A 22,279-nucleotide genomic window follows, 5' to 3' on the forward strand; every position below is an offset into this window, starting at 1 on the left:
CGGTGCCCGGGGCTCTGGAGCTCGCAGCGTCGCCCCATCAGGCCAGCGGCAGCCCGCCGTCCCTTGTGCAGGCGGCAGCTGTGTCTCTGTGGCGCAATCGGTTAGCGCGTTCGGCTGTTAACCGAAAGGTTGGTGGTTCGAGCCCACCCAGGGACGACCCCTGGCACTTTTACTCCGTTTGATAATAAATCAGTGAAATGCCCTCATCTCAAGGACCCCTCCCGTCTATAACTAGGTTCTTGGAAACCAGTTGAGGGGTGCAGATCGAGTTTCCCGTGTAAATTGCAGGGGTCAAGTACCTCCACAGTACAACTGCTTCCCATAGATGGGGCAAAATTCGGGCATAGGAGGGTGGCATATCAGGAGAAGCACCTGCTTCTTGACTGGTGGGGTTGTAGGCAAAATGCAAGGGCGACTTGGAGGTTGTGTCAAAGTCTGAATGTACGTTCAGGATGCACAGCAGTTTCTGTCTTTGTTTTTTATCCATGACCTGTTAGCTGATTATCTTGTTGTATCTCTCCTCCCCTCCATTCCCCAGCTTTGTAATGAAATGTAGGCTGTCATACACTTCTGCTATGGGACTCTATCTCAACATAGTTATTACCTGTGGCAGATATTGCAGGAGCGGTGCCCGTAGCAATTAGGCCATCTGGACCTCTCTTCCCCTGTTGAGCTGGTGGTTCACGTGGGCTCAGGTTTCTGTTGACTCTCAGGAGCAGAAGTTGAGTCTGACTTGATAGGACATCTCTCTCTCTCGCTCTTGCTCTCTCTCCCCACTTCCCTCCCACACCTCCAACTCTCTCAGTCGTGTTTCCTGTTTTCCCACTGGCGGCATCTCTATGGGTTTCTAGTTTGATGTTCTGAACTAACTTCTCTGGTACCTGCAGGGCTCCATTCCTTATATGTGGGTGAGTATCTTCGATCGCCTATCATCCTGTGCATTTTGGTAGTTCTTGATATTTGAACCTGCAGCAATGAGAAGAGGCTCCCATTTTGTCTTTCTAATATTTGGTAAAAATCTTATGGTTCCATCAATAGATAGGTAAAAGATGCCCACATTTATTCAAAATAGCCTTAAACTGGAAACAACAATTCAAATGTCCAACAACAGTAGAATAAATACCAGCCCCCATGCCACTCGTCTGCAAGGAGAACCTCCCGGTAAAGGTTCCGGGACTTGGGCAGCACAGCAGAACAGAGGGCGCTGGTGCCCGCTGAGCCGGCCTTTCCGTGGGCGCCCGACCTTGCTCCACCCTCCGCGTTCCCGCGTTCTCATGACCGAAGGCGGACGATCCAGTCGCGGGTTCAACACCTCGGCGGGGATGCCCCCTAGACGTTTCCTCAACGTGGGACGTTTGAGTTCCTTGTTTGAGGATCGAAAGCGTTGGCGTCGGTAATCACTCAGGCGCAGAGCGGGCCCTGCGAGACGCCGGAGCCCCGCAGGGACAGGCGTGAGCGTGGTTATCGGCTCTGCGGGGCAGCACCGCCTCGCGTCCCGGACCCCCGGCAGGATCCGCGCCGTCAGAGTGGACGCCGTCTTCGTGACACCAGCGGTGCTCCGTCAGGATGACGGTCTGCGGCCCCCGGGCGCCTTCTTCAGCTTCATGAAGACGGGTTCTGTCTGCTGTTGGCTTCGACGTCCGGTCGGCATCCACTAAGTCCACTTTTCATTTCGAGTTTCCTCATGAAGATACGCGGGTTTGGAAGGAAGGACCCGGGCTCCTGGCTGACCCTAAATGTTCCGTGCATCGAGAGCGATGCTTTCGAGAAGCGTCGGGGCTCTGCGCGGCGCCTCCAGGGGTGGGGGTGTGAGGGACGGGCGGGCACAGGCTGTCCCTCTGAGCTCGCCGAGGGCTCCCAGGTGGTGCAGCTGCAAGCCGCGGGGTGGGCGGGGCGTCTCTGGCCGCGTCACCGACGGGACGGGGCCATGTAGATGAAGAACGCGGGGGCTGCTGGTCTGGGACCTGCTGCAGATTCACGACTGCTTTCCCGTGCTGTGGGAGAATGCGCGGGATCGCTGGCGGCAAATACGTGTGCTGTGCCTGCCTGAGAGCGAAGAGGGCCCGGCGGTGCGCGGCGCAAAGTGAGCGCGTGTGAAGAGTGCGGGGCGTGTGAGGCTGTGCTGGAGCGGAATGTCAACAGCTCATACTTACCTGGCAGGGGAGGCGCCATGATCAAGCAGGTGGTTTTCCCAGGGCGAGGCTCTTCCATTGCACTGCGGGAGTGCTGACCCCTGCGATTTCCCCACATGGGGGAAACTCGACTGCAGAATTTGTGGTAGTGGGGGACTGCGTGCGCGCTCTCCCCTGGCTTTCTTTTGGTTGCAAGAGCAGGTTGTCGCGTGCAGCTTACTCAGGCCACAGCTCCACCTAGCACCGTATACTCCACACTTGTGCACTACTAGTACACTGCTTTCTGCAATCAAGCAGCGAGACCTGTACCACCAAAGCCATGCTTTTCTTCCTTCAATGAAATATAAGGGAGATTGCAAAGAAGATGAAATCCTGTAGTGACTGTTCAATAATGCAGAAGCTGCTGGGCGGAGACAAGACGAGGCAGGGCTGGGTGCCCTCTCCTGGCCTCGAAAAAAAGAAATGCCGGTCTTCAGACGGTTCAGACCGGCACTGACCCACCTCCGCAGTCCTGATACTGGAATTTCCCAGCTGCCCTCGAGGCCAGGGTGATTTCCCTAAGGGGAATGTGCCCCGTACAACTGCCTGCCTGTCCCTTTAAACGAATGGTGGAAGAAACGCGGGATTGGATAGAAATCCCTTTTAAACTGTAAAAGGGAAACCAAAGGTCCCACCGAGATTTGAACTCGGATCGCTGGATTCAGAGTCCAGAGTGCTCACCATTACACCATGGAACCTGGTTGCCGTCTCTCCCATAGGTCGTTCATCCAGCCTGAAGTCCAGTGGTGCTCTAAGCAGAACCAGCTACTGGGGAAAACAGCTCCACAGTGGGAAGACCTGTGCGATTTCCAGGGAGGCAAAGGCAGGCAAGGTTGTGATACGGAAAGGAAGAGGGCTCGTTCCTTCCACTGCTTTCCAGCAACTGTCCTTGGCCAGGAGGAGCAGTAAGGAGGGCGGGGTCAGCCCGGGGTGGACGGGCCCTTGCCGGCAGGTGTCCTCCGGAAGCGTGCTCTGGGTGCAGCTGCCCTGCCCTTTCTGCAGGGCTGTGCTCTGGCAGAGCTTGGTGAGCGTCCTGGTTGTCAGCGTGGGTGCACGAGATGCCCGCTCCCAGCTGTATCCTTTTTCTAAGGGCTGGACCCCAATGCCTCTAGCTTCTCCCGATGGTCACACTCACCAGAGCGCTTGTGAGAGCCAGCACACAGGGTTCCCCCTGATTGGTCCCAAGGCATTTCTGATCCCACACGCAGGGCTTGAGGAAGGAGCCTGCCCAGGCGTGGTCACCTGTCCTGCTGTCTCTCTGCTCTCTCCCTTGCCTGACTGCCAGCATTGCCTTTGTGCCTCAAAGGAGGAGGCAGAGAAGAGCCCTTGCAGCCTCCATCGTAAGCCACCTCCCCTCTCCCTTAGCTAGAGTTTCCTGTCAGGGGGGCAGATTTCTGCAAACAATAGTGTTTGTCTCCCTGCCTTTGCCTTCACAGGTTTCCCACTGCCCAGGGAGCCAGATGGTCATCTGGGAAGGACTGGCGACTTTCAGGGCTGGACCTTGCAGCACCTGTTACACAGATGCCAGCACCACCTCCTATCTGTACCGACAAACGTGTCAGCACCAGGGGCACCGGGAGGCAGGGGAACTTTTCTTTTTTCCTTCATATACATGTGTGGTGTTTTGGATAAGTTTTTTTTTTTCTCACAACAAATGTGTATTTGTTTAGTTAAAAACGAAGCAACCAACCATGTGTACGATTTCTATAAAACACATAAAGCAGACCATACAAATCAGCCCAATGTCACCCACATCCCATGGGATCCCATGGGAAGTGGCCTGGGTTGCTAAAGCATTCCTGGTTTTCTCGCTGGGTCATTCTGCGGGGGCACCCATTGGGCAGCGGTTTTTCACATTCAGTATGTTCATCGGCTTGGGGCTCATGGAGTTAATGGGTTCTCCTGGAGACAGTCGTCTCACTAGGGGCTCAGCCCCCTCCTCTGCTAGCTCTGGGTGAAATGTTGGATGCACCCTGGAGGTGTGATTGAAAGCCCCAGGTCAGACACGCAGCACAAGAAGCGATGAGTGGGGGAGATGTCGGTCGGTCGGTCTGGAGACAGCTTTCCAGCCCCGGCTGGCAGCCTGCCTGTGAAGCACATTCTGCCAACGTCTGGGGCCCACGGACCCTCAGCCCCACTGGACGGCCTCATGTCTGAGTCCAGAACCAAGATCATTCATTCATCCGATTTTTAGTTTTTAGACCAGAGGCTATTCCAGGTTTCCGTTTGCAAGTCTCTACGACAGAACTGCGTTTCTTCAGTGCTCGTGCACCTGGCCCCAAGTTTGTCCTCTGAACTTTCCTTCAGTGGCACAGCTCCAGCTTGTCAGGCTTCAGGAACAGGCCCTCTATGACTAGCACAGCATTAAGAACCATGAACAGGACTAAAATCTGAGACTCGTAAGGCTACATAGTTTCTACTGAGTCTGACTTTTTTTCTCCACACTCACACCACTTTTAACAAAGATAATCCCAGTGAGACTAATTAGTTTGCAAACTAGGTCTGGTTTGATTGCATGACCTGATTATTGAAGGCGGCAGGAGGGGAGGTTGACCATAGAGGCCTTTTCTTAGACGGCGGCGTTGTTGGGACACTTAGTAAGGAGTCACAGCAGAGGCCATTAAAGACATAGGCAGGTCTGGCTGTGCAAGTCTGCCTTCAACGCCTCTCCCGTTTGTTGGTGAGTTCCTCTCTTCCTGTCGTCCTCAGAATGCTTGTATTGGTCCTGGGCCTTCCTGTCACCAGGCTGGGACCCCGTGAAGCCCGCGCCAAGGCCAGGGTCCTTCCAGGGGCTTTCTTGATCCCAGGAAGTCACTTCGGTGCTTTACAACGGTCTGGCCACACTTGGGCACACGAACATTTTTGAATACGACATTCTGGCCAAAGACCTGGTCACATAAACAACATTTCCAGCTCCCAGCTGCTGGCTTCTGCTTGGCTCAGCCCTGGACGTGGGGAGTGAATCAGCAGATGGAAGATCTTTCTCTCTCTTGGTTACGTTTCCTTTTTTTCCTTTTTTTCTTTTTTGACAGGCAGAGTGGACAGTGAGAGAGAGAGAAAGAGACAGAGAGAAAGGTCTTCCTTTTGCTGTTGGTTCACCCTCCAATGGCCGGCGCATCGCGCTGATCCGAAGCCAGGAGCCAGGTGCTTCTCCTGGTCTCCCATGCAGGTGCAGGGCCCAAGGACTCGGGCCATCCTCCACTGCACTCCCGGGCCACAGCAGAGAGCTGGCCTGGAAGAGGGGCAACCGGGACAGAATCCGGCGCCCCGACCGGGACTAGAACCCGGGTGCCGGCGCTGCAGGCGGAGGATTGGCCTATTGAGCCGCGGCACCGGCACGTTGATTTTCAAGTACGTACATTTTTTAGAAAAAGAAATACCTACTCTGCCATGAAAATAGGAAAACTCGTGAATAGTTTACGAACTCAGGAGATCATGCAGGGATAAACATGAACAGCTTCATCTTCGTTCACAAAGGTACACTTTACCAAGTTGTTACAGCTATGGATAGCTGAAGAACAAAAGTACACATTCTCCTTAAATCTGGAAAACAAATTTTAAGAACCAGATGTGTTTCACCAAGAGCCACAAGGAAATCATAATTCTTCTACAGCATTCATTCACCATATAATCAGGTCTTGTTTCCACCACGTTCCATCCCTCGACTCCCTGGCAAGTTCAGCCCTTCCCAAGGACAGAGGCCTGGGTGCCCACGGTGAGGTTTGCCTTCTCTTCTCCGAATGGCCAGAGCCACAGAGGCCAAGCGTTCAGTCGCCAGAGTCAGGTGAGAGGTAGGGCAAACGGGGAAGTCAAAAGGTCGATATAAAAGACAGAAGCCCCGTGACTCGGATTCGTGCACACTGCCGTGACTCGGATTCGAACCGAGGTTGCTGCGGCCACAACGCAGAGTACTAACCACTATACGATCACGGCGCGCCGCCGGAGCCACGGGCACACGGGTGGCTCTGCATGTCTATTTAACCCATAGGCGGTGCTGTGTTCCTGGGTGCACCTGCTTTCCTTCCTCCTCGTCGCTTTTCCTCTCTCCCCTCCCATTCTGCGCCCATCATCAACATCGCTCCCACAAGGATCCACCTGCCCTGCGGGCTGCCCAAGTCTCCTGCGAAGTGCCCTCGCCCACGTCCGGGTTCTCCTCCTGGAGCCCTCAACTCCGACCCCGGCCACCCCCGCCACCCGCCCGGGGAGCGTCCCGAACGCCACCCGCAGACCGCGCCAAGCGGGACGGAATATGGCGATGAAAAGAGGCTCCCCTCGCACGACCCTTCGGGACTTCCACCCACAAGGGGCTTCCAAGGCCTGAGCGCTGAAGACCCCGCCGCCTGGAGTCCTCGGGTCCCCCGGGGCGCCCGTGACGGCCAAGCCCTGTTCTCGGCGAAGGGACCCGAGAGCGGCCGTCACCGCGACCCTGTCCCCGGGGAGCCCCGTGCTGGACACGCGAGGCTTCAGAGCGCCCGCGGGCGGCTGGGGCGGCGGAGCCTAGGGTCTTCCCGGCGTGGAGGCGGCGCCGACGCGGGCGCTCCGCGGGCGCTCCGCGGCCTCGGGCCCACTCGCTTCGGCGGGACGCGGACCCGGGCGTCTGCGGGGAGCGGGCTCCTGCGGCGAGCGGGCGAAGGCCACGCGGCTGCTCTCGCATCCTGGCGGTGGCCCGGGCTCTGGAGCTCGAAAACCCTCTACAAAGCCGGCGGCAGCCCGGGGAAGGTGCGGTCCCTATGCACGCCAGAGCCGAGTCTCTGTGGCGCAATCGGTTAGCGCGTTCGGCTGTTAACCGAAAGGTTGGTGGTTCGAGCCCACCCAGGGACGGCCGCAGTTGCTTTTTGCCCGGTGGATGGACGCAATTTGCACCCACACAGGCAGACAAAGTATCATGTACTTTGGAAAACAACTTTTACAGTTAATTCTCATAGTGCAACTGTTAATTCTCATAGTACAACTCATTAGGCGCAGAGGTCCTACGTAGGGAATAAGTGCCCACTGACTCCTGTTGTTGATTGAAATAGTAACACTCGTTTTTTTTTTTTTTTAAGATTTATTTTATTTATTTGAAAGATAGACTTACAGAGAGAAGTAGAGACAGAGAGAGAGGTCTTCCATCCGCTGGTTCACTCCCCAGATGGTCGCAACGGACAGAGCTGAGCCGGTCTGAAGCCGGGAGCCAGGAATTTCCTCCAGGTCCCCAACGTGGGTGCCGGGGCCCAAGGACTTGGGCCATTTCTACTGCTGTCCCAGGCCATAGCAGAGAGCTGGAGCGCCTCAGGCAGAGGATTAACCCACTGTGCCACAGCACTGGCTCCAACGTTCTTATTTTTCACATAGTGACCACCCGAGGCTCTTGACATGAGTTGCCAAGGCTATGGAAGCCTTTGGAGTCCACGAATTCCATCAGTATTAAGACAGGGCCATATGCAAAGTAGAAGTTCTCTCCTCCCTTCAGAGGAAAGTACGTCCTTCTTTGAAGGCCCCTTCTTTCCACTGGGGTCTCACTCACAGAGATCCTTCATGGAGATCATTTTTTGCCACAGTGTCTTGGCTTTCCATGCCTGAAATGCTCTCGTGGGCTTTTCAACCAGACCAGAAGGCCTTGACGGCTGATTCTGAGGTCAGGGTGCTGTTCAGGGTGTTTGTCATTCCATGAGTCTGCTGTGTGGACTGCTCCCCATGTTGGAACATTTTCTCCTTTTAAATTCTATCTATTGTTTTTACCAGACACTTGGTCCTATTTATGTGATCCCTTTGAAACTTAATCCTATCTGTAGGAGCCACTTACACACTTAATATGATCACTTTACCATGTATGATGGTTAAATAATATATTCTTTTAAAATAAGTGTCTGTGCCCTAAGCAAGTACATTCAAAATCTTTTGAAATGTGGTTGGTTTCACAAGCACAACGCTACAGTCGCTGTTGTATTGTGCACATCTTTCACCCTGTGCAGCTGTGTCCACAGGGTAGCACTGAGTGTGCAATGGCTTCATTACGTCACCTGTGCAACACTTCCAGTCTCACACACGTCTTTCAGGACCCCTCACCACACGCAGGAGCTCCAGCTATTAAAACTGCTGGCTGGCCGGCGCCGCGGCTCACTAGGCTAATCCTCCGCCTAGCGGCGCCGGCACACCGGGTTCTAGTCCCGGTCGGGGTGCCGGATTCTGTCCCGGTTGCCCCTCTTCCAGGCCAGCCCTCTGCTGTGGCCAGGGAGTGCAGTGGAGGATGGCCCAGGTGCTTGGGCCCTGCACCCCATGGGAGACCAGGAAAAGCACCTGGCTCCTGGCTCCTGCCATCGGATCAGCGCGGTGCGCCGGCCGCAGCGCGCCAGCCGCGGCGGCCATTGGAGGGTGAACCAACGGCAAAAGGAAGACCTTTCTCTCTGTCTCTCTCTCTCACTGTCCACTCTGCCTGTCAAAAAAAAAAAAAAAAAAAAAAAAAAAAAAACTGCTGGCTGCCTGAGCTTCAGAGGGGTCATAGGGCTCTTACAGTGACCTGAGGGTCTTCCGGGTAGGGGTGGGTTAATGTAAACATATACTTTCAATCGGTGTGCATGAGGAATATTGACAGTATCAGCTTGGTTTGAGGTCCAGATGCGGATTTAAATTCAGTTTCTCTCCACCAGTCAGTGGGTACAGCTGCTTTGTTCCCAAAGGACGGGAAGCCACACAGGGCCCTCAAAAGCCACCCTCTGGAGCTCTCAAACCAGAAAGCACCGGTTCAGTGTCACCTAGGCAGAGGACTGAGGCCTATGGAAAAGATTCTTTTCCTATGGAAAAGATTCACTGTAGGAAACCCTGAGGGGCCTACCCTGTGGCCTGCAGCGCTGGCATCCCATATAGGCGCAGTCCGAGTCCAGCTGCTCCAGTGGGAAAGCAGCGGAGGATGACCAAGTCCTTGGACCCTTGGGCCCACATGGGAGACCTGGAATAAGCTCCTGGCTCATGGATTTGGATCCGCTAGGTTCCAGGCATTGCGGTCCTTTGGGGAGTGATGGAAGACCACTTTCTCCTTGTTTCTAGTTCTCTCTCTCTCTCTCTCTCTCTCTCTGGAACTCTGTCTTTCAAATAAATAAAATGTCTTTTAAAAAAGGAAAGAAAATCTGATGCCATTCTCTCCTACCCACCTAAGGAACTTGCATGCTTGGCCGGCCGGAATAGGGTGACAATGGCCAGCGAGTGGCCAGGAAAGAAATGAAGTCTGGTTGACATGAGCTGCGTGGACACCGCCACTTGTCCTCTTGCTCACTCTGCCCTTATTCTCTTCACTGCGGCAAAAGGAACCTGTTTCCGCCCGGTTTCGAACCGGGGACCTTTCGCGTGTGAGGCGAACGTGATAACCACTACACTACGGAAACCAGACACTACCATACTTGTCCCAAGGCGCCTCCTGAAGGTACCCAGATGAAGCAGACGCCCTGGTGGCTTCAGATTAGATATTGTCGTGACCTCTCGCCCCCTTCCCGCCACCTTTCTATCAGTTCCTCCCATCCTGAAGACAGCCCCAACCCGCGCGTTTCCACGAACATGATAGGGTCCTTGCTGGACAGAGACGGAGCGGTGTCCCTCCTCCTGCGGGAGCAGAACGGGCGCCAGCTCCTGGGGAACCCGCACTCCCTGAGGCACCGCACGCCTGCGCCTCGCCGCGTCCCGCACAGCCCAGAAGGAGCCGCTGGAGCTCCTCCGCGGGACGCCGCGGAAGCTGCCGGGTGCCAGCCGCTCCCACAGGAGCCGCGCAGCCAGGGCCCCGCCACGGCCCCTGGGCCCGGGGCAGGCCAGGCAGAGGCTGACGGGGTGGACAGAGCCGAAGAAGGCGCGCAAGGACAGCCCAGTGCCACTCCCGGGGGGCGCGAGGGACATGGGTCTGCTCGCCTTGGTCCGCGCCGCTTACTTGAACTCCGTCACCAGGAGGAAGGAGCGGGTGACAGCAAGGCCCGTCCTCGAGCCACAGGAACACTCGCGCTCCTGGCGGGCTAGATGCGGAGTCGAGGAACGCCCCGGCGCCAGAGCCCTCGTGTTTGGGATTGTTCTGAGCGTGGGGAGGATGGGGACCGAGCTCCAGCTGAGATGGAAACACTCAGGGGCGACAGGGTTTTGGGGACAGGCTCGTGGTGGTCTCTGGGGATCTCAAGGCCTTGCTTGGGAGAGATTATATCGGGCGTCTGTGCCCCCGCTTGCGTGTGCGTTGTCGTCGGAGCTCGTAGCGGCTCAACTCAGCTCCTTGTACCCGGGGCGCCTTCGGGTCTCCCTCCCGGCGGCCACCCCAGGGTGCACTGGCGCTTGGGCACACCTCTCCGGAGGCTGCTGTATTCTCCACACTTCTCCTGAATGGAGGGAGGACACAGTTGCACACTCCTGTGTGTCCCTGGTGGTCTAGTGGCCAGGATTTGGCATTTGTACCACCGTGGCCCTGGTTCGATTCCCGTTCTCTCGGGGAAAGCTAGTTTTATGCTCCTATGTAGAACCCGTTCCTGTGTCATCGCCATTTCCCACACAAACACACCCCCAGGTTATGCAGCTATGCGGCTTCAACTCTGTCTCGACAGTGAAGTAAGAAATGAACTTTTGAAAGTGTGCAGGAAAACTTAACGGGAGTCTGTGAAGAGCCGGCTGATGCCCTGGATGGAAACTGTGGGGCTCTGCCTTGCAGGTGGTGCTGGCGGCCTCAACATCCACTGCTCCCAGCACATGGAGATCACCATCTGCAGTGCACTCTCCTCCAAGGCCCCTCCCACACCAGGGTGTGGGGGAAGTGTCTTCCCGGTGCCTACCTGAATCAGCCTGCTAGCCTAGAGGTCTGGTAAGCCTGGGGCTTCCTGTGTTTCAGAGATGTCCAGCTTTATGGTGGATTGCCAAAGACAAGTCAGTGGACAGGAAAAGTTCAGCTTCAGAAAAAGAAATCCAAACAAGACTGAAGTTTGTGAAAATGCCCAGTGCAATCTGGGCACATGTCTCTCTCTGTGGGCTGCACTGAAACCTTTAGGATGGAAATCTGGGCTCCTCAGGAAGACTTTTGGCATCAGGAGTGAAGAGCTGCCTCTCAACACTCTTTGCAAAGATTCTGTGACTGTTCCCTTGGGTTGTCTGGCAGTGACCTGTGTGAACCTGCTCTCCTACAGGCTCTACGGACCTGCCTCCTACAACACAGAATTTCTTGCCTGACCTATGTCAGTTGTCAGAGTGGGGGACCCAATGCAGTTTTCCTGTGCAATCCCAGGGACTTAGTGACATTTGATTCTGGAATGAGTGATGGCCCTGGACCGGTGCTTCCACTCTGTAGTATACAGGAGTGCACATATGAAGATGGGGGATTAAGGCAGGCATTGTGGTTCCGTGGGCTGGACTGCTGCTTGGGACACCTGCATCCCACATCCAAGTGCCGAGTATCAAGACCTGCCTCCACTTCTGGTCCAACTTCCTGCTAATGTGTCTAGAAGGCAGCAGATGACAGTCTTAGGAGGATTACCCGCCACCATGTGTGAGCTTTGCATGCATTTCACTGTGCTGGATTTCCACCGGGCCCAGCCCTGGCATTTGGAGAATGAGCTGGCAGATGGCAGGTTTCTCTCTCTCTCTCTCTCTCTCTCTCACTCTCACTCTCTGACTTTGCCTTTCAAGTAAACATCTTTAAAAAGAAGGATTGACTTTGCTGTTTCAAACTGGAGAAAGATAGTGTTTTCATTTCAGTTTGTACAAAAATATAGGCAACTAAATGTATGTAAATTTAACTTTATTCTCTGAGGGTTCTAAACCCTCATCCTTCAAGGAAAATGAACACGTGCTTAAGAGCTAGTAAATCGTCTGAAGACATTTTTCTGCTTGTTCCAGGGTTCTAGTCCTTGCTGTTTTCGTCCAGCTGCAAGGGCTCCTGTCATCCAAAAGCTAGGGGTGGGGATGGAAAAGGATGAGGGCCTTTGAAGATCCTCTCCTGATCTAGGCATTGCTGTCCTAGGGGCTATCACATTTGCAGAGGGAGGGCTGGATTTCTGCAAGCAAACTGGCCGGTGGTCCTGTTGTGTAATTTGGTCCTTGTAGATGGTGACATCTTGCTTTGATTTAGACTTGTTTTGTTGTTTTATTTCCTTTCAACTGAGGAAGTATTTGTGGCTAAACTCTGTTAATGTTGAAATTAAGCAAGAGCATTTCGTACTTCCCACATTAGTTGTTGCTTGAATAGAAAAATAACCAACCAGTCTTTTGTGAAATCTTGATGATAACTGCCTGGGGCTGGGGCTGGAAATGAGTGGAGCTGGGGACAGGGGGAGCCCGACTGTGGGGAAGGGGAGAAGTGACAGGAGTGGACCACAGGCCGGAGGAGATGGTGGCGCTAGCACATGCAAGGCAGAGTCTCCTGAAGTGTGCTAGCTGCCCGTGGTGTGGGACACAGGGCCCCAGCACCTCCCGTTGCCAAGAGCCCTGCTGCCAGCTGCTGCTGCAGGTGAGTTAGCCAGACCCCACCAGCTCCTCCTCAGCTTCCGTTTATCCTCCGTGCTGCTCCTCAGAGAAAATAAAGGTCTTTGCCAGGTCCCGGGATGAGAGCTGTAGCTCAAACACACACATTCACAGACTGGTTACAGCAAAGAGAACACGTTTGCAGGAAAATTCTCCTAAATTGATTTCAAATCAGAGGGTGGGGCCACAGGGAGAGCCCTACAGTGTGAGAGCCACCAGGGTCCTTGGACAACACGAGACTGTGACAGACTGTGTGACAAGGGGCTAAAGACTAAACCCAGATGACCCGGAGGTGAAAAACCCGTGCTGGACACCAAGGCTCACTATGAAGGAAGACTGTGCTGTGTGTGAGACCCGGTCACTCTTGTTGGGGCCCAGCTCAGTGTGTGGCCTGGTGGCCTCGCCATGACAGCAGTGGAAGGCGAGGGCTGAGGCAGAAGAACCCTAGGATCAACGAGGAGCCCTAGGTAGGAGCAAGGACCAAACGAGACACAGGAGGCAGATGAGGATGGCAGCGGGGGAGACTGCTGCACGCGGGGCTCGGAAACCTGGGTTTTACTGAACCACACTCACATAAGCCGACAGACGCAGACCGTGCACAGAGTCAGAGGTGCGAACACGGCTTGGAGGTCAGATGGCTGTAAGGGGGAGGAAGAGCTTAGCATGGGCAAGTCTCTACCTAAGCCTATTTGGTCACTTCCAGAATAGGAGTAACAGTACCGGTGCTCGCTCTCCAGCCACCCCCTCCTGCGCCACTTCAGATCCAGTTCCCTGCTAAAGCACCTGGGAAAGCAGTGAGGGATGATCAGGTCTGGGCCCTGCACCCATGTCGGAGCCCGGGAGGAAGCTCCTGGCTCCTACCTGCGGTTTGGCACAGCCCTGGCTGTTGCTGAGATATGGGGAGTAAACCTGCAGAAGGAAGTTCTCTCTCTACCTCTTCTCCCACCGCCAAAATTCTGGGTTTCACATAAATAAAACAAATGGTTCTGAAAAATTGTACAGGCAAAAACCGCAAGCAACTGCTTTGTCCAAAGGGATGTGCAGGGTGACGGTGACGGTTCTGCACTTTCAAGGCCGTGAGATTTCTCTCAGCTCTGGTGCGGCCCCCCTCCGCGTTGTTTCGCTCTTTCCTGCGCTCTCCCTGGTCTTCCCTGCCTCCCATCCCATCCACCACAACTTTTAAAGAGAGAGTCTCTCCTCCCCATACGCAGCGGCGCCCGTGTGCCAGGCTCCGTGGGCTCCGGACGCCCGGGTCGGGCTCCACGCGTCTCCTCCTCCTCCTCCTCCTCCTCCTCCTCCTCCTCCTCCTCCTCGCGGGTCCTCGAGCCCCCTCCACACCCGCGGTGCGCCCCGCGGGCTTCTCGCGTCGAGCACCGGGTGCCGGGAACCCGCGGGACCTCGGCGATGAAAAGCGGCTCCCTTTGCACGGCCCTTCGTGACTTCAAGCCCCAGGGGGCTTCCAAGGCCGGATCGCTGAAGACCACGCCGCCTGGAGTCCTCGGGTCCCCACGGAGCGCCCGTGACGGCCAAACTCTGTTCCGGGCAAAGGTACCCGAGAAACCGACACCGCGACCCTGTTCCCCGGGAGCCCCGTGCTGGACACACGAAGCTTCCGAGGGCCCAGGGTCTTCCCGACGGACGCGGACCCGGGCGTCTGCGGCGTGCGGGCTCTCGAGGCGGCTGCCCCCGCGCCTGCCCGACTTTCCAGTACACAGGATGCCCCGTGGCGCCCAGTGCGGTTCCCCCTGGCCTCTCGACGGTGTCCCGGGCTCTGGAGATGGCAGCGTCGCCCCTCAGGGCTGGCGGCAGGGACCCAGGGAAGAGGCGGTCTCTGTGTACTAGGAAGCTGAGTCTCTGTGGTGCAATCGGTTAGCGCGTTCGGCTGTTTAACCGAAAAAAGGTTGGTGGTTCGAGCCCACCCAGGGATGGCCAGCGCCGGTTGTACCTGGTACCGCACGCGGATGATTGCACTTTGGTCACTTCGTGTCTGTTGTAGCCACCTCGCCACCTGACTGAATACCTTCATCTCAGAGAATGGCTGCTGGGAGGTAAACTTCATACTCCTGTGGTTGAGGGGTGCAGATCACCGCCTCTAGATATCGCAGGAGCAGTGTCCGTAGCAATTAGCGCACCTGAGGCTGTCCGCGGAGATGAGAGAATTTTCCCCGGTTAAGTTGGGATCAGTTCTGCTGTTGAATCTCAAGAGCAGAAGCTGAGTTCTTTGACTTCCTAGGATGTCTTCTCTTCTGCCCACCCCCTTACCCTGTCTTTCTCTCTCTCCTCCCCCCGCCCCGCCTCCATCTCTCTCTTACTCCTGTATGGTGTTTTCCCACCGGCGGCATCACTATGGGTTTCTAGTTTTGATGTTATGAACTTCACTTCTCTGGTATCTGCAGGGCTCCATTCCCTGTTTGTGGGTGAGTATCTTCGATTGCCTATCATCCTGTGCATTCCTGTAGTCCTAGATATTTGAGCCTGCAGTGATGAGAAGAGGCTCCCATTTTGCCTTTCTAATATTTAGTAAAAATCTTATGAGCCCACCAAAAGATAGGTAAAACAATGTCCACTTTTATTCAAAATATCCCTAAACTGGAAACAGTTCAAATGTCCAACAACAGTAGAACAGATACTATGTTGAGATAGATTCCAGTCGTAAGAAAAGTTGTGTGGCAGCTTACATTTAACTACAAGGCTGGAGAAAGCAGGGAGGAGAGATACAACAAGTTAATCAGCTAGCAGGTGATGGATAGACCAACAAAGAAAGAAACGGCTGTGTATCCTGAATGTACACTCAGACTTTGACTCAGCCTCCAAGTTGCCCTTGCATTGTGCCTACAACCCCACCAGTCAAGAAGCAGGTGCTTCTCCTCATACCCTATCCTCCTACCCCAGAATCTGCCCAGTCTGTGTTGTCCACCCCTCTTATCTAAACCAGTGTAGGTCAGTGTAAAGGATTTATGGGTTCCTCATCCATTTTCATTACAAGCACTCTGGTGTTTGAGATTGATGGACATGGTTCCAGCTGCCACCCAGCCAGGTAGCTGCAGCTGCTATCTTGACCACCACCTTGACCCTGGCCCTGTCCTTCCATCTGGCAGTCCCCTGCCCTGGCTCAGCAGATCCTTTTATGGGGACCTGGAGGTCTCATGAGTTTGGGTTTAACAATTCATATGCACAGAAAGAACTAAATGAGAAACTTGGATAAATATCAGAAGTAACAAAAGCATTCACATCCTTGCCTAATTGCTCAATCCAACCCAGTACACATTTTTGACTCAATTACTATGAAGAGGAAGGAAACAACAACAACAACAACAACAACAACAACAAACAACCCTTTACAGATAGGTTTACTGTAGGGCATGGCCGAAAGTTCAGAGTTGCTGTCTATGCATTAAACTGACATTTAACTGACTCTTTGAAAGTCACCCACTAAGCACCTCAGATGCAACTTCCCCGAGGGATTTTGGTCAGACTCGTGCGGTCTTGTGTCTGCCTTTGCGGAATGGAACAGGCGCAGCAATGAACTAAGGCCCGGTGAGGTGAGGAGACGCCCATGAGGAGATGGCAGTGTCCCGCCCCGTGTGTAAGACTGGCCCGGTCCTCTCTGCTGGGGCAGCATAGCTTCGTCTTGGTGGAATTAGACTGAAAACCGTCTTTCTAGCACCAAGTGGGGCTAACACAAACGACAAAACGCGGTAAGCGTGGCTGATGGACAGTCTCCGGGACGCTTCGCTGGGTGCACAACTAAGGCTGCTTTGTGCTACTTCACGAACCACCTAAGGTCCCTAGGCGCGACCGCGAGGCCGGAAGTGGGCTGGGGGGAGGGGGAAGGGCGCGGCCCGCAGGGACCCTGAGGGGCGGCGCCCATGCAGATGAGGCCGCGCGGGGGCTGCTGCTCCGGCACCGGCTGCTGATCCACGCACGAGTCCCACGCTGTGGAAATCCTCCTGGCCTGTTGCGGGACCCTCTCTGGGATCTGCGGATCTGCGCAAGGAGAGCCTGGGGAGGAGAGGAAGTCACCGTGTGTGTACAGAGCGAGTTGTGCGCAGCTGTGCTGGGGCGGAAGGGCCGGAGGTCATACTTACCTGGCAGGGGAGACACCATGATCAGGCAGGTGGTTCTCCCAGGGCGAGGCCCGGCCATTGCACTGCGGCTGTGCTGACCCCTGCGATTTCCCCACATGCGGGAAACTCGACTGCAGAATTTGTGGTAGTGGGGGACTGCGTGCGCGCTCTCCCCTGATTTTTCGCGTGTCATAACGGTAGACGCTTGGTCGTCCTGCCTGGTTGCTGGCAGGAAACTAACCGGTTAGGTCCAGCGCCGGCTTTCTCAGGCTTTTCCAGGGGGCCGTGCCCACGACTTCCAGGGGCCGGCCTCCGCTCCTTGGTCGTGGTCTCCACACCCGAACTCCTCTACTGCCCACGGCTGGCGTGGGTGGGTGTTTTCCCTGCGTGCTCAGCTGCCTCCCTCCACTCACTCCTGGATGCTACTGGCAGGAGCCTTACCCTCCCCTAGGACCATGACCCTCCCCCCCACCCAGATTCTGTCACCCCGATTCCCAAGTAGAGTGGATTGATTCCCTGAAGACTGGCCACTCAGCACTGTCTTCAGGAACTGCGACTCCTCAGGGGGCGGGAGAGTGAAGCTGGGATCAATCTGCCAAGTCCCGGGAGCGGCGGGAATAGCAGGCTCTGGGGCAGGAGCAGCCCGTGCCCTGCAGAGCTGCCTTCTGGCCCCTAAGCCAAAATGTCGAGGGGATGTCAGAGAGAAAATCAAAACTCAGCCAATAAATAGCGTTCTCAGTATGTAAAGCAGGGAGGTCCCGCTCATTTGAACTCGGATAGCTGGATATAGAGTCCAGAGCGCTCACCATTACACCATGGAACCCAGTGTCACAGTCAGCTGCTGGTCTCCTAAACACGGAGACAACCAATCGAGGTCTCCGAAGATGCTCGGTCGATGGGGCATCACCTTCACAGTAGGAAACCTGTGAGTTCTCCAAAGAGGCAAATGCAGGCAAGGTGGTCATGGTGAAACTAGAAGGCTCCCTCCTTCCACTGCTTTCCAACAGTGGCCTTTGGCCATGAGGAGCAGTAAGGAGGGTGGAGTCAGCCCCGGGTGGACGGGCCCTTGCCGGCAGGTGTCCTCCGGAAGCGTGCTCTGGGTGCAGCTGCCCTGGCCTTTCTGCAGGGCTGTGCCCTGGCAGAGCCTGGGTGAGCGTCCTTGTTGTCAGCCGTGGGGTGCACGAGATGCCCGCTCCCATAGCCGCCCAGCTGCATCCATTTTGCTTACGGTTGGGCGCAAATGCCTCTGTTGGATTCTCCCAATGCTCCCACTCACCAACGAGCTGTCAAAAAAAAAAAAAAAATTTCCTTCGGGGTTCCAACTGACTCATCACAAGCCCAATTTCTTCTGATCTCACAAGCAGGCCTTGAGAAAGGAGCCTGCCCACGGGTGGTCACTTGACCTGTTTCTCCGCTCTGTCTCTTTGCAGGTGGTGGTTCTTTTTGCCAAAACGCCTCCAGTCCTGTACTGAACCTGTGCCTTTTAGGCCGTCTTAATTCTACCTGTGCCAGTTCCGGTTGTCAAGAAAATTGGGGATTAGGAAGTGTCATCAAGTTTAGAGGTCCCTAGTTCTATTTGCTTTAAAATCCCAAACTGGAGTGTGAATCGTCTCAGGTCACTCAGCGCTCATTTACCCTAAGCAGCAAAAGGGATGGATGCGGCACCACCACTCCCATCACCCGACCCCCAGGCCAGTCCAGTCCTTCCCAAGGACAGAGACCTAGGTGCCCACGGTGAGGTTTTTCCTTCCGTTCTCCGGACCGCGGGAGCCGCAGGACTAGGCGTTAGGTCGCCAGGGGCAGGTGAGCGGGAGCGCAACGGGGAGGAAAAGACAGAAGCCCCGGGCTGCACACTGCCGTGACTCGGATTCGAACCGAGGTTGCTGCGGCCACAACGCAGAGTACTAACCACTATACGATCACGGCGCGCCAGCGGAGCCTCGGGCAGAACTGAGGGTTCTCACCGCGTGTTCAACCCATAGGCGGTGCTGGTTTCCTATTTGCGTTTTTGAGCGCCACGGGCGCAAGCGCTTTTCCTGCCGCTTTTCCTCTCCCACCCGTTCTGCGACCATCATCAACATTTCTTCCTCCAAGATCCACCTGCCCAAGTCTCCTGGGAAGTGCCCTCGCCCACGTCCGGGTTCTCTTCTCTCCTCCACCCGCAGGGGGCGCCCCGCGGGCCTCTCTTGCTGCCGCGCACCGCGTGCGGAGAACCCGCGGGACTATGGCGACGAAAAGCGGCTCTCCAGCGCCCAGCCCTTCCTGGACTTCCATCCCAGGGTGCTTCCAGGCGCAAGCGCTCAAGACCACGCCGCCTGGAGTCCGCACCGAGCGCCGTATTCAAGGAGAGAGGCAACAATATTTCAAGTCGTGCCTAAAAGGAAAGGCACTGGGGAACCAGAGTGGAAGTCAATCTTGTATTAGGAAAGCAGAAAGTTTATTGATTAACAAAATGAGAATAGGAAAACCTACATGTGACCATGAGGAGTAGAAGTTGGAGAGAGACATGCAAAGTAAGAATTAGCCTCGTGTTAGTGAAACCACTCCGTGTGGCCACTGCCATGGGGACAGAAGCGAGGGTTACCCTAGAATACATTTATTGTCATGGCCTTAGCAAGCTGACCTTGTGCAGAATTCATCAGTAACTGTGGTTGACAGGGTTTCAGATACTGACTTGAATGTGTGTGCCAAGCGGTGCCCAGATATGGAGTGAAACATCACGTCTGGGCCTCTCCCAGGACGTTGCTGCCTCGGCAGAGAGAGTAAAGCCGTTTGCCTTCCCGAACTGTGAGGGGCCTCGCCCAACGCCTTGGCATCTGCCGAGAATAAAAGCCTGAGGACATAGTCTTTCTTGACTGCCTGACGGGGATACTGCTCTTCTGCCGTGGAGTGTGAGCCCGGTCTGGGACCATAGGATTCACTCCCCTGGATGCCAGCTTGCCGACTTCAAGCTCCAGATGCCTAAGCAGATTAGTCATCGTCCTGCTATTTAAATCTGTCTCAAGCCATTTGAGACAGAATTTACACTAAAGCATTTACACTAAAAGCAGTAACAAGGGATTGTGGAGTCTTCAGAGCCAGCCGGGCCCCTGGCTACCGCGGCACCGAGATCAGAAGGGAAGGGACAGGACAGCATCACCCGCACGCAGACTGGGAGAAGTTGTCAAGAAGCGGCGAGAAGCCCTCCAACCGTCACACAGGGGCCTAAGGGAGAGTTGCAGCTAGCGGCCGACAATAAAGGGGACAGAAGGGTAAGACATTAAGTGAGACGCAGGTGAGCTCCACGATGAGAGCGACTGCTGTTCCAGGACGCCTGTGCTGGGGAAATACCGACGTGCGTGGCCGAGAGATGCGCCCCAGAGCGATGACGACAGCGCCGCAGGTCCTCATTCAACCACGGAGCCGATTTCACTTCCGAAGTGTGGGGACGGGGAATCCAGCCACATCCACACGAACACTGGAAGCCAGGTCTTCGTGAAAGCAATTCCGAGGTTACCGGCGCAGAGAGGTTCCTTTCTGCGGAGGGTCATGGGCTGCCCCCGGCCCTGCTGGGTGTTCAGGGAGGATCCCAGGGGACCGCGGCTCACTGGGCCTGCTCGAACCCAGAGGTAGTTCCGCTCTCCCTTAGCGCGAAAAGTCGTGCGGGATATGAACACGCGCCGACCAAAACATCACCTTGGTTCTCGAACAGCAGACCTTATTATTAACAGCCCCACGCACTAGCCAACTGCGCCACAGAAAAGACAAACGAGGGCGCCTCCTTAAACGCCACTAGGGCGCATTGACCGCTAGGCGGAGCCACAGCCTAAGGGGCAGCCGTGCCGGGCCCATGGCCTCTGAAGATGGCTGAGGCTGCATCCGCTCACCGCGCACCCCAGCCCAGAAACCAAGCGCTCGGGGAAATCAGGGGCTTCCGAGGGCAGCCGCACGGATCTCCTCCGCCTTGCCCCTCGCTACCGTCGGATGCCCGGCACCGGCGACGCCCCTCGTCCGTGCCCCTCCCTGCCGCTGCCGAGACCAGAGGGAGCCGAGCGCGCCCCTGGGCACAAGTGCCGGCGTCTCCCGCACCTCGGGCCTCCCTGAGCCGCGCGTCTGTACCATGGCTCCACCGGTGGACGGGGCTGGGGACCCCGAGGGCCCACAGAGGAAAGGCCAGGAGGCGAGGTCGGGGATTCCTCCTTAGAGGGCAGGAAAAGGGGGCCCGGCCGGGTGGGGCCGGAATGAACGGCTTTCGTCTGCTTAGGACCGGCACAGAGTCCTCCAGGATGGGCGAGCGCCAGACAAAAAAAGGACGCCATCACCTACGGCTGTCCGTGACGCTGCGGTGAAGCCGTAGCACGCAGCGCCTGTCCTCAGCCTTGCGGGAAAAGGCTTTTCTGTGGCCGGCTCAGCGGCGCGCCGTGATCGTATAGTGGTTAGTACTCTGCGTTGTGGCCGCAGCAACCTCGGTTCGAATCCGAGTCACGGCAGTCTGGGCTGGAGCTCGCTTGCTCGCTCGCTTTCTTTCTTTCTTTTCTTTTCTTTTCTTTTTTTTTTTCTTTCTTTTTTTTCCCCCTCCGCGTCCTGAAAACCTCGCGGGCGCCATGGCCCTTGTTTATCTCCGGCCACGCAGCAGCTCTTCCCGGACACCCCGCACCCCGCACCAGGCGCTGGAGATTCAGCCCGCCCTGCACCGACGGCAGCGGCTCTCCCACAACGCCTGCACCGGCTCCAGCCCGGGGCCGAGCGCCACAAACCACCCCGACCTGCTCTCTTGCTGGCTTCACAGAGCCACCGCGATGCTCCAGACCTCTGGCTCCCAGAACGAGCGCAAACAGCTCTGCAGCCTTTCCTGCAACAGCAGCCGCCTCGGACCCCGCCAAACTCCCAGCAGCTCGTCCTGGTCCTCACTGGCCTGCCTGCCTGCCGGCCTCCAGCTCACTGCCCATGCAGAACGCCCGTGGGCTGCCGCGCTGGGGATCCGTTCAGATCGCTCAGTCGTTAGCTCAGCTGTGTCTCCTGATGGCCTGGCCAGGGCCTTGTCTCCAGCACCTGGCAGTAACCCTGGCGGTCAGGGAGCGCCGGCCTCCAGATTCGCGCCTGTGCACTCAGCACAACAAGTTTCCAAGAAGGAATAACTCGTGCGACCACCACACAGACCCAGATGGGCTGCCGCTCGTCCTGCCACTTCGGTGTGCCCCCGCCTCCCTCATCCGTGCTGGTTGCCCCTTGGAAGTCAATGATGCGCCACGGTTCACTCTGAGGAGACTGAGTCTCCTGATGTCCCCAGGGCAGTGAACATCAGAGCCTCAGCCACGCTTTGTGTCCTTACGTGCTGGGAAGAGGGTGGGAGAGGGCCCTGAGAGCTCTTCCATAAGGGCCCTAAGCCCATCCTGGAGGACTCCACTCTCACGACCTCCCAAGGGTCCAGCTTCGCAGACTCACCACACTGGGGGTTGGACGAGCAATGCACAGATGCTGGGAGCTGGGGGGTGGGGGCACAGACATCCCACCCATTGCCATCTTGAGAGGAGAATCCCTCTGTCCCAGGTAGGGAGGAGGGTGTCTGGGCTGCACCGAGCAACAGGAGGGCAGAGAGACTGCGTC

At 56.1% G+C, this 22,279-nt stretch overlaps 9 non-coding genes across 9 annotated transcripts; 5 read left to right on the forward strand and 4 right to left on the reverse strand.

The window, feature by feature from the left end:
* The first annotated feature begins 82 nt into the window (after window positions 1-82).
* On the forward strand, window positions 83-156 carry TRNAN-GUU (transfer RNA asparagine (anticodon GUU)). Its single transcript has one exon. It is a non-coding gene; the product is annotated as a tRNA-Asn (tRNA).
* Window positions 157-2,145: 1,989 nt separating this feature from the next.
* On the forward strand, window positions 2,146-2,309 carry LOC138850768 (U1 spliceosomal RNA). Its single transcript, XR_011390947.1, has one exon. It is a non-coding gene; the product is annotated as a U1 spliceosomal RNA (small nuclear RNA).
* A 488-nt stretch (window positions 2,310-2,797) lies between these two features.
* Window positions 2,798-2,869, reverse strand: TRNAQ-CUG (transfer RNA glutamine (anticodon CUG)). Its single transcript has one exon. It is a non-coding gene; the product is annotated as a tRNA-Gln (tRNA).
* Window positions 2,870-6,032: 3,163 nt separating this feature from the next.
* Window positions 6,033-6,104, reverse strand: TRNAH-GUG (transfer RNA histidin (anticodon GUG)). The gene has a single exon. It is a non-coding gene; the product is annotated as a tRNA-His (tRNA).
* An 814-nt stretch (window positions 6,105-6,918) lies between these two features.
* On the forward strand, window positions 6,919-6,992 carry TRNAN-GUU (transfer RNA asparagine (anticodon GUU)). Its single transcript has one exon. It is a non-coding gene; the product is annotated as a tRNA-Asn (tRNA).
* Window positions 6,993-9,459: 2,467 nt separating this feature from the next.
* TRNAV-CAC (transfer RNA valine (anticodon CAC)) lies at window positions 9,460-9,532 on the reverse strand. Its single transcript has one exon. It is a non-coding gene; the product is annotated as a tRNA-Val (tRNA).
* Window positions 9,533-16,706: 7,174 nt separating this feature from the next.
* LOC127493882 (U1 spliceosomal RNA) lies at window positions 16,707-16,870 on the forward strand. The gene has a single exon (XR_007924419.1). It is a non-coding gene; the product is annotated as a U1 spliceosomal RNA (small nuclear RNA).
* A 1,677-nt stretch (window positions 16,871-18,547) lies between these two features.
* TRNAH-GUG (transfer RNA histidin (anticodon GUG)) lies at window positions 18,548-18,619 on the reverse strand. The gene has a single exon. It is a non-coding gene; the product is annotated as a tRNA-His (tRNA).
* A 2,471-nt stretch (window positions 18,620-21,090) lies between these two features.
* TRNAH-GUG (transfer RNA histidin (anticodon GUG)) lies at window positions 21,091-21,162 on the forward strand. The gene has a single exon. It is a non-coding gene; the product is annotated as a tRNA-His (tRNA).
* The last annotated feature ends 1,117 nt before the right edge of the window (window positions 21,163-22,279 follow it).

This window comes from Oryctolagus cuniculus, chromosome 7 (assembly GCF_964237555.1).
Source record: "Oryctolagus cuniculus chromosome 7, mOryCun1.1, whole genome shotgun sequence".
In the NCBI taxonomy this organism is placed as follows: Eukaryota; Metazoa; Chordata; class Mammalia; order Lagomorpha; family Leporidae; genus Oryctolagus; species Oryctolagus cuniculus.